Genomic DNA, 10,746 nt, shown 5'->3' with positions numbered 1-10,746 from the left:
AGTAATTTCGAACGGAAGGAGTACGTGTGTGCGGTCGGTGATTCATTGATTCTTGACGTAACTTGCGAACTGAAAAACTGATCGATGGCTAAAGCCCGTATCGAGCCTTTGTATTTCTCTTTATTGCTTCTGATAATTTGATTACAAGGGGTTACACGTATATATATACTACTATAGGCTACCTCGTACTACCGTAGGAATCCATGTAGGACTTGGATACATGCGTTCCGTGCAAGTTAAGTCGTCTTTAGCTCTCACATTCACCTCCCTAAGCACAACGGTCTTCGATGCGACCTGGATCCCAAATGCGATGGCTACTTGTATGCTTTACACGTCAAGAGCCTTTGGCCATTATATCGATTCGGTGTCTTCACATTTTGTTCGTCGAAGTTTACAAGTCGCTGTGTTCCGCCGACGGCGCCGGCAAAGTTGATTGCTCGAAGCAAGTCTAACTAGCTTATTAGTGATTCACGTACACACATAAAGCGGGACAGTGCATAGGCACTGTTTATCAATCAAGCAGTGAGCCTGTGTGCTTGCTAGCTTGTAGTACGTGTGTATACAGCTTCGGGTGATTTGATCTAGCAACCATCAAAAGCCAACATCGTTCACCCCCCGCACCCACCCCGCTGCTCCGGCCCTCCCCGCACCCAGCCCGCTCCACCCCTGACCCTCCAGGCGCGCCGCCACTGTCGTTGTCGCTGCAGAGAGAGGGAGCCGCTCAGATCGCTCCCAGTCTACGCCGAGCCTCCACATCTCGCATGAAGAAAGAGATCTGTGCGTCACTTCCTCCATCCTGTACAGGTCTGTGCATCTCTCCTCCTCCCCTGCATCCCCTCTATTTTCTACCAGTCTCTTACTCGATCTGGGAGAGCAACATGAGAGGTTGAACAACAGAGCATGGGCGTCGTTGTTGTGCAGGAAGACGCTGTATCCAACCATGCCATCGCCGGCCCCACGCAGGGAGAGGCGTCCTCAGATTCTGCCGAGGGCGAAGGCGACCACAAGAGAAAGCTCGAGGAAGTTGACGCCGGCGCGAAGGTGAACGACGACGTGGAGGATGCGTGGAAGGCAATGGCATGACTTAGTTTCTCCAACACCTTGCCCCTCTTTATACGTTAAGCTTGGATTGGAATCCATCTGATCCGTTCATTATCTCTATTGGGATCAGACGTCATTCAAAACAGTGAATCCTCCGAGAAGCCTGAGGAGCCATGACTGAATTACCGCTACAACAGCAAAAATGTGCTGCAACCGCTGACCTGCAAGAGACTACCCGCGTAATTGATGTGCCCAATACAAAGGTATAACCAATTGAAATCTGTTTTTTATTTGGGTTCTGTTTCATGTATTATTTTTGAAGCCATTGCTCCGTGGGGAGCAAAAGAGAAATAGAGAAAGCATCAAACACAGAAAAATAATATTTGTGTGTACTGTTGATTTAGACACATAATTTGCATATGCTGATTATGTCAGGTTGATGTTCTAATATGAAAAGCAGGTGACACGATCAGAAACCTGTAAATGAGCAAAGGCACAAAAAATTCAAATAACAAAGGATGCAGATGTTCCTTCAGATGCCATTACTCGTCCGATTGAATTGTTTGGAACACATGTGAGTATTGCCTAGGCTGCAGCGCAGCTTATGAAAAGTGTTATAGCTGATGTATGCTAAAGGTAATCAACTTTCTCATGGGTTTGTAGTAGTTCACTTTAGATGCATTTCTATCCATGTAGTTACATCTCTAAGGCTCCATCTAATACATCTATTTGCAGGATGAAGATGGTGGTTCCCCTACCTTGATGGACAAAGGTTTTGGGTCCACACAGTTAGGTTCAGAGAATCAGAGCAGTTTCAGAGTGGAGGCTTGTTTCTTCCTCCTCATCACGCATGTGTTGGGGCTCCCCTGACATCGACCTCGACCTCAAGCAGTGGTGCCCCTCTCATGGCCGGTTTAAGCAGCGTTCCAAGGCACACTGCTATCAGGATAGACACCATGCTTCTGCCCTACATCCACCGCTGGCATGTCGTCCCTTGTAGGTTCAATTAGTATGATTTGTTATCAAACACCATAAGCAACACATATAGTCATCAAGGTAACCATGGCACAAAGCATGAGACATTGGCAATTGTGTCTCGTCGTCCTCCTCTTGATCCTCATCTCATCTAGCAGTTTCACTCTAGATGACACGTCCAAGACTATCGCCGCAGACAAGAAGGACACCGGTTACGAATACTGCATCAAAATTTTCCAAGACAACAATGCCAGCGCCATCACCGACAAGCGCGGCCTCGGCGACATTGCTGTGAATATCAGCCGTGCAATAGCCTTGGACATCCACAGGCGCATCAATGCCCTCATGGCTTCAGACAAGGCCATGAAGATCCATGGGCACCTCTCGGACAGTCGGTGCTATACTCAGCCACGGTGAACATGATCAAGGCGGCGGTGAACCTCAACGTCGTGATGTTGGGCCGCTGCACCTATGACAAAGAGGGAGTGTTTTGCATGCTAGGCATGACTTCACCACTGGCCGCCGAGGACATCAAGTTCATTAAGTACTGCTCCATCACTCTCATTAAGTATTGGGAAGCCAAGACGGACAGGGAGCGTGGAGTAACACCTTGCACTCTGCCACCTTTCGCTAGTAGAAAAACGGCAATTTGTCCCGGTTCGTAAGGCCTATTTGTCCCGGTTGGAGAACCGGGACTAAAGGGTCGTTACTAAAGCCCTACACCTTTAGTCCCGGTTCTTACACCAACCGGGATAGATGGGCCTCCACGTGGCCGCTGCGGTGAGCCCAGGCAAGAGGGTCTTTGGTCCCCGTTGGTGACACCAACCGGGATCAAAAGGCATCCACGCGTCAGCAGCTGGCAGGAGTTGAGTTTTTTTTTTGAAAGAGGGTGGTTTAGGAGGTTCAGGGGGTTAGTTTAGGGTGTTAGCTAGCTAATAGAGAAGTGTCCTCTCTTACCTCCGTGCTTGGTTTACCAACGCTACTACTATACCTAAACATGGCTTAGATTGAAGTGAAGGCAACGTATATGTGGTGCATGTCGAAAGTAATACCAATCCTAACTTGATCAAGTTTGGATTATAGTACTACTTTCGACATGCACCACATGCATGTTGCCTTCACTTCAATCCAATCCATATTCATTTCACCCACTGATATATAATAACTCTTCATGCTTGCATCATGCATCATCATAATAACAAGTCCTACTAATCATCATCATACAACTTCTACTCGTTATTAATAACAAGTCATACGATCATCATCCTCATAGTCATCGAACCAACCCTACTTAATTGTTCTTAGCGCATGATCATTAGTATAAGGTAGGATCTAAATACCCTCTTTAAGGTAAAATAGCACAAAACAATTTAGGCCTTGACTCTCCATTATGGAGAATGGAGATCATCCTGTCTCCAATTCTTGCGCTTCGCTTCCTTTTGCTTTCAAGAACCTCCTTACGACTGTCCATACATTTTTTTTCCATTCTGTGATTTTCATGTCTCCACTTCTTTTAGAAATCCGTTATGGACATGTGAGATTCATAGGATGACCTGGCTGCATGTTCAAAACATCAAGGCGACCATTCGGATACATCAGATGAGGCACACAATCATCCGGGATTTTCTGTTGAAAAACATAGTAATAACTTCGTAGTTAGCAATGTAGTTAAGTTTTAAAAGAATTTATGCAAAAGATGCACGGATGTTGTAATATTAAAAATATCTTACCATGGCATCTCCATGGATGTTACCGTAGTTCAACACGTGCACTAGTGGCACGTACTTACCATAATGTGGAGGAGTTTTATTATAGATATTGTAATTCTCAAGATCAGTACAAAATGCGGCTAGATGATTTTTCTCCTAATAAGTTAACTCAGAGTCATCGGTGTAGTAGGTTCTGTCTATCATATTCCACACATTGTTTGAACAATGAAAATAAGCTACCAATGGAAATAAGCTGTCAACTATTTTGAAATGAACAATATAAATTAGTTAATAACTATGTTTGAGAAACTCACATAGCGGTAGAATTGGAAGCGTATCAACAAGGACCCAAATGTCCATATGGTCTTGGACGATGTTAGGATCACCAAGATCCATGGTGACAAGCATACCCTCATAAAAACCATACATCTTGCAAAGTTCTTTCCAATTTTTGCAACCAAAATGGGTTACGCTCTCAGAATTATACAGATTTATTTTAAAATCCACATCATGATGAGTCCTTAGGTGAATTTTCTTTGTTTTGAAATTTTCATGGTCTTCAAAACCCATCCTCTCCAAGACATAGGGTCTTGCAAGGGATGGGATAAGCTACTCAAATTGTAAAAGATGAAAATTACACGTTGAAATAGTTGAAGTCATGCTTAATTACGAAAAAAAACACTTGTCGTTGTTGCGTACCATTCAAACATCGAAGGTGTCCTCGAGCTTAATGCTGAAGTGCCGATCTTCGTCCAGGTTAGGCCTGTTGCACAAACCTCGATCGTCATGGCACCAGTCGCACTCCCCCGGGAGACTTTCGTCGTCCGAGTACGACATTTCCTATGTTCATAATTCAAATATTAAACTTGTACAATTAAATATATGTACTAAAAACCCTATAAGCTATCAACTAATCAAATGCATATGCCTTGCATAGTTCTCTCCAATTTTAGCATTCAAAGTAGAAGTAGTATTCAAATTAGCATGCATTCAATTATAAGCAAAACTAAATCATCTCTTGCGTCCATACATCGTCGAATATTATCACTAATACACCTCGAACAGTATCAAGTGAAGCATGAGAGATCAATTATTTCTATAAAATAAAACCACCACCGTGCTCTAAAAGATATAAGTGAAGTACTAGAGCAAAAACTATATAGCTCAAAAGATATAAGTGAAGCACATAGAGTATTCTAATAAATTCCAATTCATGTGTCTCTCTCAAAAGGTGTGTACAGCAAGGATGATTGTGGTGAACTCAAAAGCAAAGACTCAAATCATACAAGACGCTCCAGGCAAAACACATATCATGTGGCGAATAAAAATATAGCTCCAAGTAAAGTTACCGATAGATGAAGACAAAAGAGGGGATGCCTTCCGGGGCATCCCCAAGTTTAGGCTTTTGGGTGTCCTTGGATTTTACCTTGGGGTACCTTGGGCATCCCAAATCTTAGGCTCTTGCCACTCCTTGTTCCATAATCCATCAAATCTTTACCCAAAACTTGAAAACTTCACAACACAAAACTTAAAAGAAAATCTTTGTGAGCTCCGTTAGTAAAAGAAAACAAACGACCACTTCAAGGTACTATAATGAACTCATTCTTTATTTATATTGGTTTTAAACCTACTGTATTCCAACTTTTCTATGGTTCATAAAGTCTATTACTAGCCATAGATTCATCAAAAATAAGCAAACAACACACGAAAAACATAATCTATCAAAAACAGAACAGTCTGTAGTAATCTGTAGGTTTCGAATACTTATGGAACCCCAACAATTCTAAAATAAATTGCTGGACGTGAGGAATTTATCTATTAATCATATTCAAAAAGAATTAACTAAATAGAACTCTCCAGTAAAAAATGGCAGCAATTCTCGCGAGTGCTAAAGTTTCTGTTTTTTACTGCAAGATCAAAAAGACTTTTTCCAAGTCTTCCTAACGGTTCTACTTGGCACAAACACTAATTAAACACAAAAAAACACAACCAATAAATTTTTTATTGAATAACAACAAGGAAAAATATTGGGTTTTCTCCCAACAAGCGCTTTTCTTTAAAGCCTTATAGTTAGGCATAAGATTTCAACGATGCTCACATGAAAGACAAGAATTGAAGCACAAAGAGAGCATCATAAAACACGTGACAAACACATCTAAGTCTAACATACTTCCTATGCATAGGCATCTTATAGGTAAACAAATTATCAAGGCAAGCAAAAACTAGCATATGCAAGGAAGCGGAAAGAAACAATAGCAATCTCAACATAATGAGAGGTAATTTAGTAACACAAAAATTTCTACCACCATATTTTCCTCTCTCATAGTAATTAAATGTGGGATCATAACCAATTTCAACAAAATATCTATCACATAAAATATTTTCAACACGATCCACATGCATGCAAAGCTGACACTCTTCCAAAATAGTGGGATTAACATTAACTAAAGTCGTGACCTCTTCAAACCACTTTTATCAAAAACTTCATAAGATTGAACATTCTCCAAATACGTGGGATCTAAAGTTGACACTCTTACAAACCCACTTTAAATAATATTACAAACACTATTATCATTCTTATATTCATCATGGGGCTTAAATAAATTTTCAAGATCAAAAGAAGAATCACCCCAAGCATGATTATTGCAACAAGTAGTAGACATAGCAGAACTAGCATCCCCAAGCTTAGGGTTTTGCATATTATAAGCACAATTGACATTAATAGAATTTATACTATCATCATTGCAATCATGCTTTCTATTCAAAGATTCATCATGAATCACTCCATAAAGTACTTCATCACAATTTTCAGATTCACAAATTCCAAGCAAAACTTCATAAAGATAATCTAGTGCACAAAACTCACTAGCAATTGGTTCATCATAATTGGATCTCTTAAAAAGATTAGCAAGCGGATGAGGATCCATAGATCTTAGGTTCTCTGTTTAGCAATAAATAAACAACTATTCCAACCAAACGAGCAAACGAGCCAAGTAAGACATCCATGAGGGTGGAGGGCGCGCCCCCCTGCCTCGTGGCCTCCTCGATTGATTCTTGACGTCCACTCCAAATCTCCCGGATCACGTTTGTTCTAAAAATAACGCTCCTGAAGGTTTCATTCCGTTTGGACTCCGTTTGATATTCCTTTTCGGTGAAACTCTAAAATAGGCAAAAAACAACAATTTGGGCTGGGCCTTTGGTTAATAGGTTAGTCCCAAAAATAATATAGAAGTGTAAAAATAAGCCCATTAACATCCAAAATAGATAATATAATAGCATGGAGCAATCAAAAATTATATATACGTTGGAGACGTATCAGGGACCAATGCCCACGAGGCCCCGGCCGGCCCCCTGGGCTCACAAACTGGGATGTATGCCCCCATGGGTCCCGGTTCGTGACTGAACCGGGACTAATGGGCTGGCCAGGCCCTAACCAAAGCCCTATTTTCTACTAGTGCTCGACTCTTGGGATCTACACAAGCCGGATCATGTGTCCGAATCTGTGTAGGACACACCATCTGACAATCCGACTCAGACGTGTGGTGATAGAATGAATGCATATCGCCTATTAATGCTGGTGATTATTTAGGAGATCTCATTCCATGAGATGAGACATACTCCCTCCGTCTTTGAAAGAGTGTACTTCCAACTTTGTTGGAGAGTCAAACTATTTGAAAGTTTGGCCGAGTTTGTGCAAAAATATATCAATGTTTGTGAAACCAAATAGGTATATGATGAAAATATATTATATCATGAATCGAATGCTATTAATTTGTTGTCATAAATATTGGTGTATTATTGTATAAATACAGTCAAACATAAAAAGTTTGATTTTCCAAGAAAGTTGGAAGTACACTCTTTGAAAGACGAAGGGAGTACCCAGTTACTAATCCTATATAGCGTAATAGTTGATCCCACTAACTTCAATTCTCTCAGCATGGCAAATTTATGTAGTAGCTGCCATGGGCAGAATTGCTACGAGTAGTTTCCATGGCAAATTTTCTGTAATTGTTGCCATGTGAACAATTGTTACGAGTAGTTGTGGTGACTAATTTTTGGAGTAGTTGCCATGGGCAGAATTGCTACAAGTAGTTGCCATGGCAAATAATTGGGGGTAGTTGCCATGGCCTAATTCTAGATTAGTTGACATGAAAAAATTGGCATGATTTTTTCCTTCGATTTTTGATATACCCTTGCATTTGTTTTACCAAAATTTGTCATCAAAGCCTTTTGTTCTACTAATTTTTTTAGCATGGAAAATTGCTATTCAGTTTTTCACACATCATCTTTTGGCCTTTTGTCATGTCAAATTGTCTATTTTTGTCATGTGTTTAGAGATATTTAATTTTCGCCATGGAAAATGATGTATAATTCATAGCAATTTTTTCATACATTCCTCATGCATTAGACATCGTTTAGTTTCACATACCATGGCAAATCACTAAGAATTTACATACTGTTTTGCCATGGCAAATCGTCATCAATTGGCATGACAAATTTACAATGCTTTCATAGCCACCATCTTTTCGTTTAGTAAATAGCCGCATGGCAATTTCTTTGATATACATCTTCCTTGAATTTTTTTCATAGACCATGGCAACTTAAGTTAATGTAGCATGACAATTGCAGTTTAAAGGGCATGACAAATTCTGCTCTTTTTGTTAAAATGGCAACAAATTACTTTCTTTTATGCGACCGTGGCAACTTATTTTTTGCATGGAGCATAGCAAATGTAGTACATGGTCCTCCTAGGGTTTTGCCATGTGCAAAGTGCTTTTGTCGGTAAATTAACACGATACAATATAAATAAAATTTTGCCAAGCCAAAAATGTTCCAGGGCAAACTTTTAGTAGTGACCATGGAGAATTTAGTAATTTAACATGGCAAAAAATGTATCATGGCAAATTTAGTTATTGACCATGGCAAATTTGTTTAACGGATCATGGAAAATTTAATTAACATATCATGGTAACTTTAGTAATTGGCCATGTCATTTTTTTATTCTTTTCAACATGGTACAATTATATTTTTTTATGAAGCAACGACAAATTTAGCTCATGGTCATGGAAAATTTATTTTTTTCATGCATCATGGCATTTTTAGTGCTTGGACCATGTCTAATTTGACTTTATAGCCATGGCAATTTTGCCCTTTTTACCTTCGCAATCTTGCCTTTCCTTTTGCCATGTCAAATTTTACTTTATATCCATGGCAATTTTACCATTATTTCCCATGCCATATTTTTTACCTTTTTAAGTTCCATGCCAACTCAACCTTTTCTATTTTGCCATGGTAATTTTACCTTTATATGCATGGCAAATTAATTCTTGTTCACATGGCAAATTAGCATATGGTCAGATGTCACTTTCATAACATTTTTCTTTCTCTAGTCTTTTGTTTCATAGCACGGTAAATTCATTTGAAAGCACATGACAAATTCATATATAAAATGCCACGACAATTAGTCTTTTTTGTTGCTATGGCACCTTGCACCTTTTTGCTATGTTACATAGTTTATATGGTTGTTGTGATGAGAATTTTGACCCAATTTCACAGTCTGTAAATTGCCATGGCAATTACTGCACCTTTTTTTTGTTGTGAGGTTACTGACACTTTTTTGTTTGTTCTTTTGTTTCGCACATGATTTTTTATACTTTGATATTTATGGATTTGCCATTAAGCATGGCAACTTATGCAACTAGTTTCATCATATAAACAACACAAAAATACATACACGACATGCATTGTTGTAGAATCGTTGGTTTTTGTTGTTGTTACATTACAAAAATGTTAGTAATTTTACATGCCTTTTTATCCCTTTCAAAAGTTGGGGGTGCAGAATTTATAATTTGTAAGTTTTTAAAAGGCCTTTTTTTTCTTCTCTGCAGCTAATACTGGGCCTTTTTGTCCACGCTGATCGATGGGTGATTCCACCGAAAGTTCTTGTTCGGTCCGTCAGCTCCGTTATCACCGGCCAATAGAAAAAAAAATTGAGTCCATTAAATAAGGCATAAATTGGTTATTGGCGGATATAAAAGGTAGTTTGGGAAAGTCAATCTAATTGGCAGCATAAATTGGTTAGGCGACGTACGCTAGGGTTACCCTCCTAAACCCTCGTCAAAAACGGGTGGGCTTCCCTAGGCCACTAGCCGGCGGCGCGGCATGGCATCCGGCTACAACAGCGTCAACGGCGAGAGCTCCTCCAACAAGAGAGGCGAAAGAGCCGGCCAGGGCTCCTGCAACAAGAGACGCGAAATGGACGACAGCGACTGGATGGAAGACGATGGCGAGGATTGCATCTATGAATACGACGACGATGATGACAGCGGCAGCGTCTACGACGATGATGAATACATGAGCGACGCGGAGGAAACAAGGGTCCACGTCGCCCCAGTGACGTACGTCGTCCTAACCGAGGACGACGTCCTCAAACGGCAGGCGGATGACACGGCCGGCATCTCCGAGGTCCTCTCGATCCCGCCCGCCTTCGCGGCCTTCCTCCTCCGGCGATACAAGTGGATGCCCTCTAACCTCCAGGACGACTGGTTCTCGGACGACCGCCGCGTCCGCGACGCCGCCGGCCTGCCGGCGGACGGCAGCGCCCCCGTCGCCACGGCGCTCAGCCCCAGGCCGCTCATCTGCGCCATCTGCTTCGACCGGTACCCCGCAGGTGCGACGAGATCGGCGTCGTGCTCCTCCCACTTCTACTGCGATGGCTGCTGGCGCGGGTACGTCGGTGCCGCCGTGGGCGACGGCCCCCGGTGCCTCTCGCTGCGGTGCCCGGACCCGGCCTGCTCCGCCGCCGTCGTCGGTGGCCTCGTCGACGCCGTGGCCGGGGCCGCCGACAGGGAGCGGTACGTGCGGTTCGCGCTTCGGTCGTACGTGGAGGAGAGCGGTGGCCGGATCAAGTGGTGCCCCGGCGCCGGCTGTTCCCATGCCGTCGAGTTCGTCGGCTGCGCCGGCTACGATGCCACGGACGTGTTCTGCAAGTGCAGGCACGGCTTCTGCTGGAGCTGCGGCG

The 10,746-nt window shown here is 42.1% G+C and overlaps 1 pseudogene; it reads left to right on the top strand.

The window, feature by feature from the left end:
- The first annotated feature begins 2,103 nt into the window (after positions 1–2,103).
- Positions 2,104–9,706, top strand: LOC123129867 (uncharacterized; annotated as a pseudogene).
- Positions 9,707–10,746: the final 1,040 nt, after the last annotated feature.

Source organism: Triticum aestivum, chromosome 6A (assembly GCF_018294505.1).
Source record: "Triticum aestivum cultivar Chinese Spring chromosome 6A, IWGSC CS RefSeq v2.1, whole genome shotgun sequence".
NCBI classification, from domain to species: domain Eukaryota; kingdom Viridiplantae; phylum Streptophyta; class Magnoliopsida; order Poales; family Poaceae; genus Triticum; species Triticum aestivum.
The sequence above is the reverse complement of the archived record's forward strand: the minus strand, read 5'-3'. Positions and strand labels throughout refer to the sequence as shown.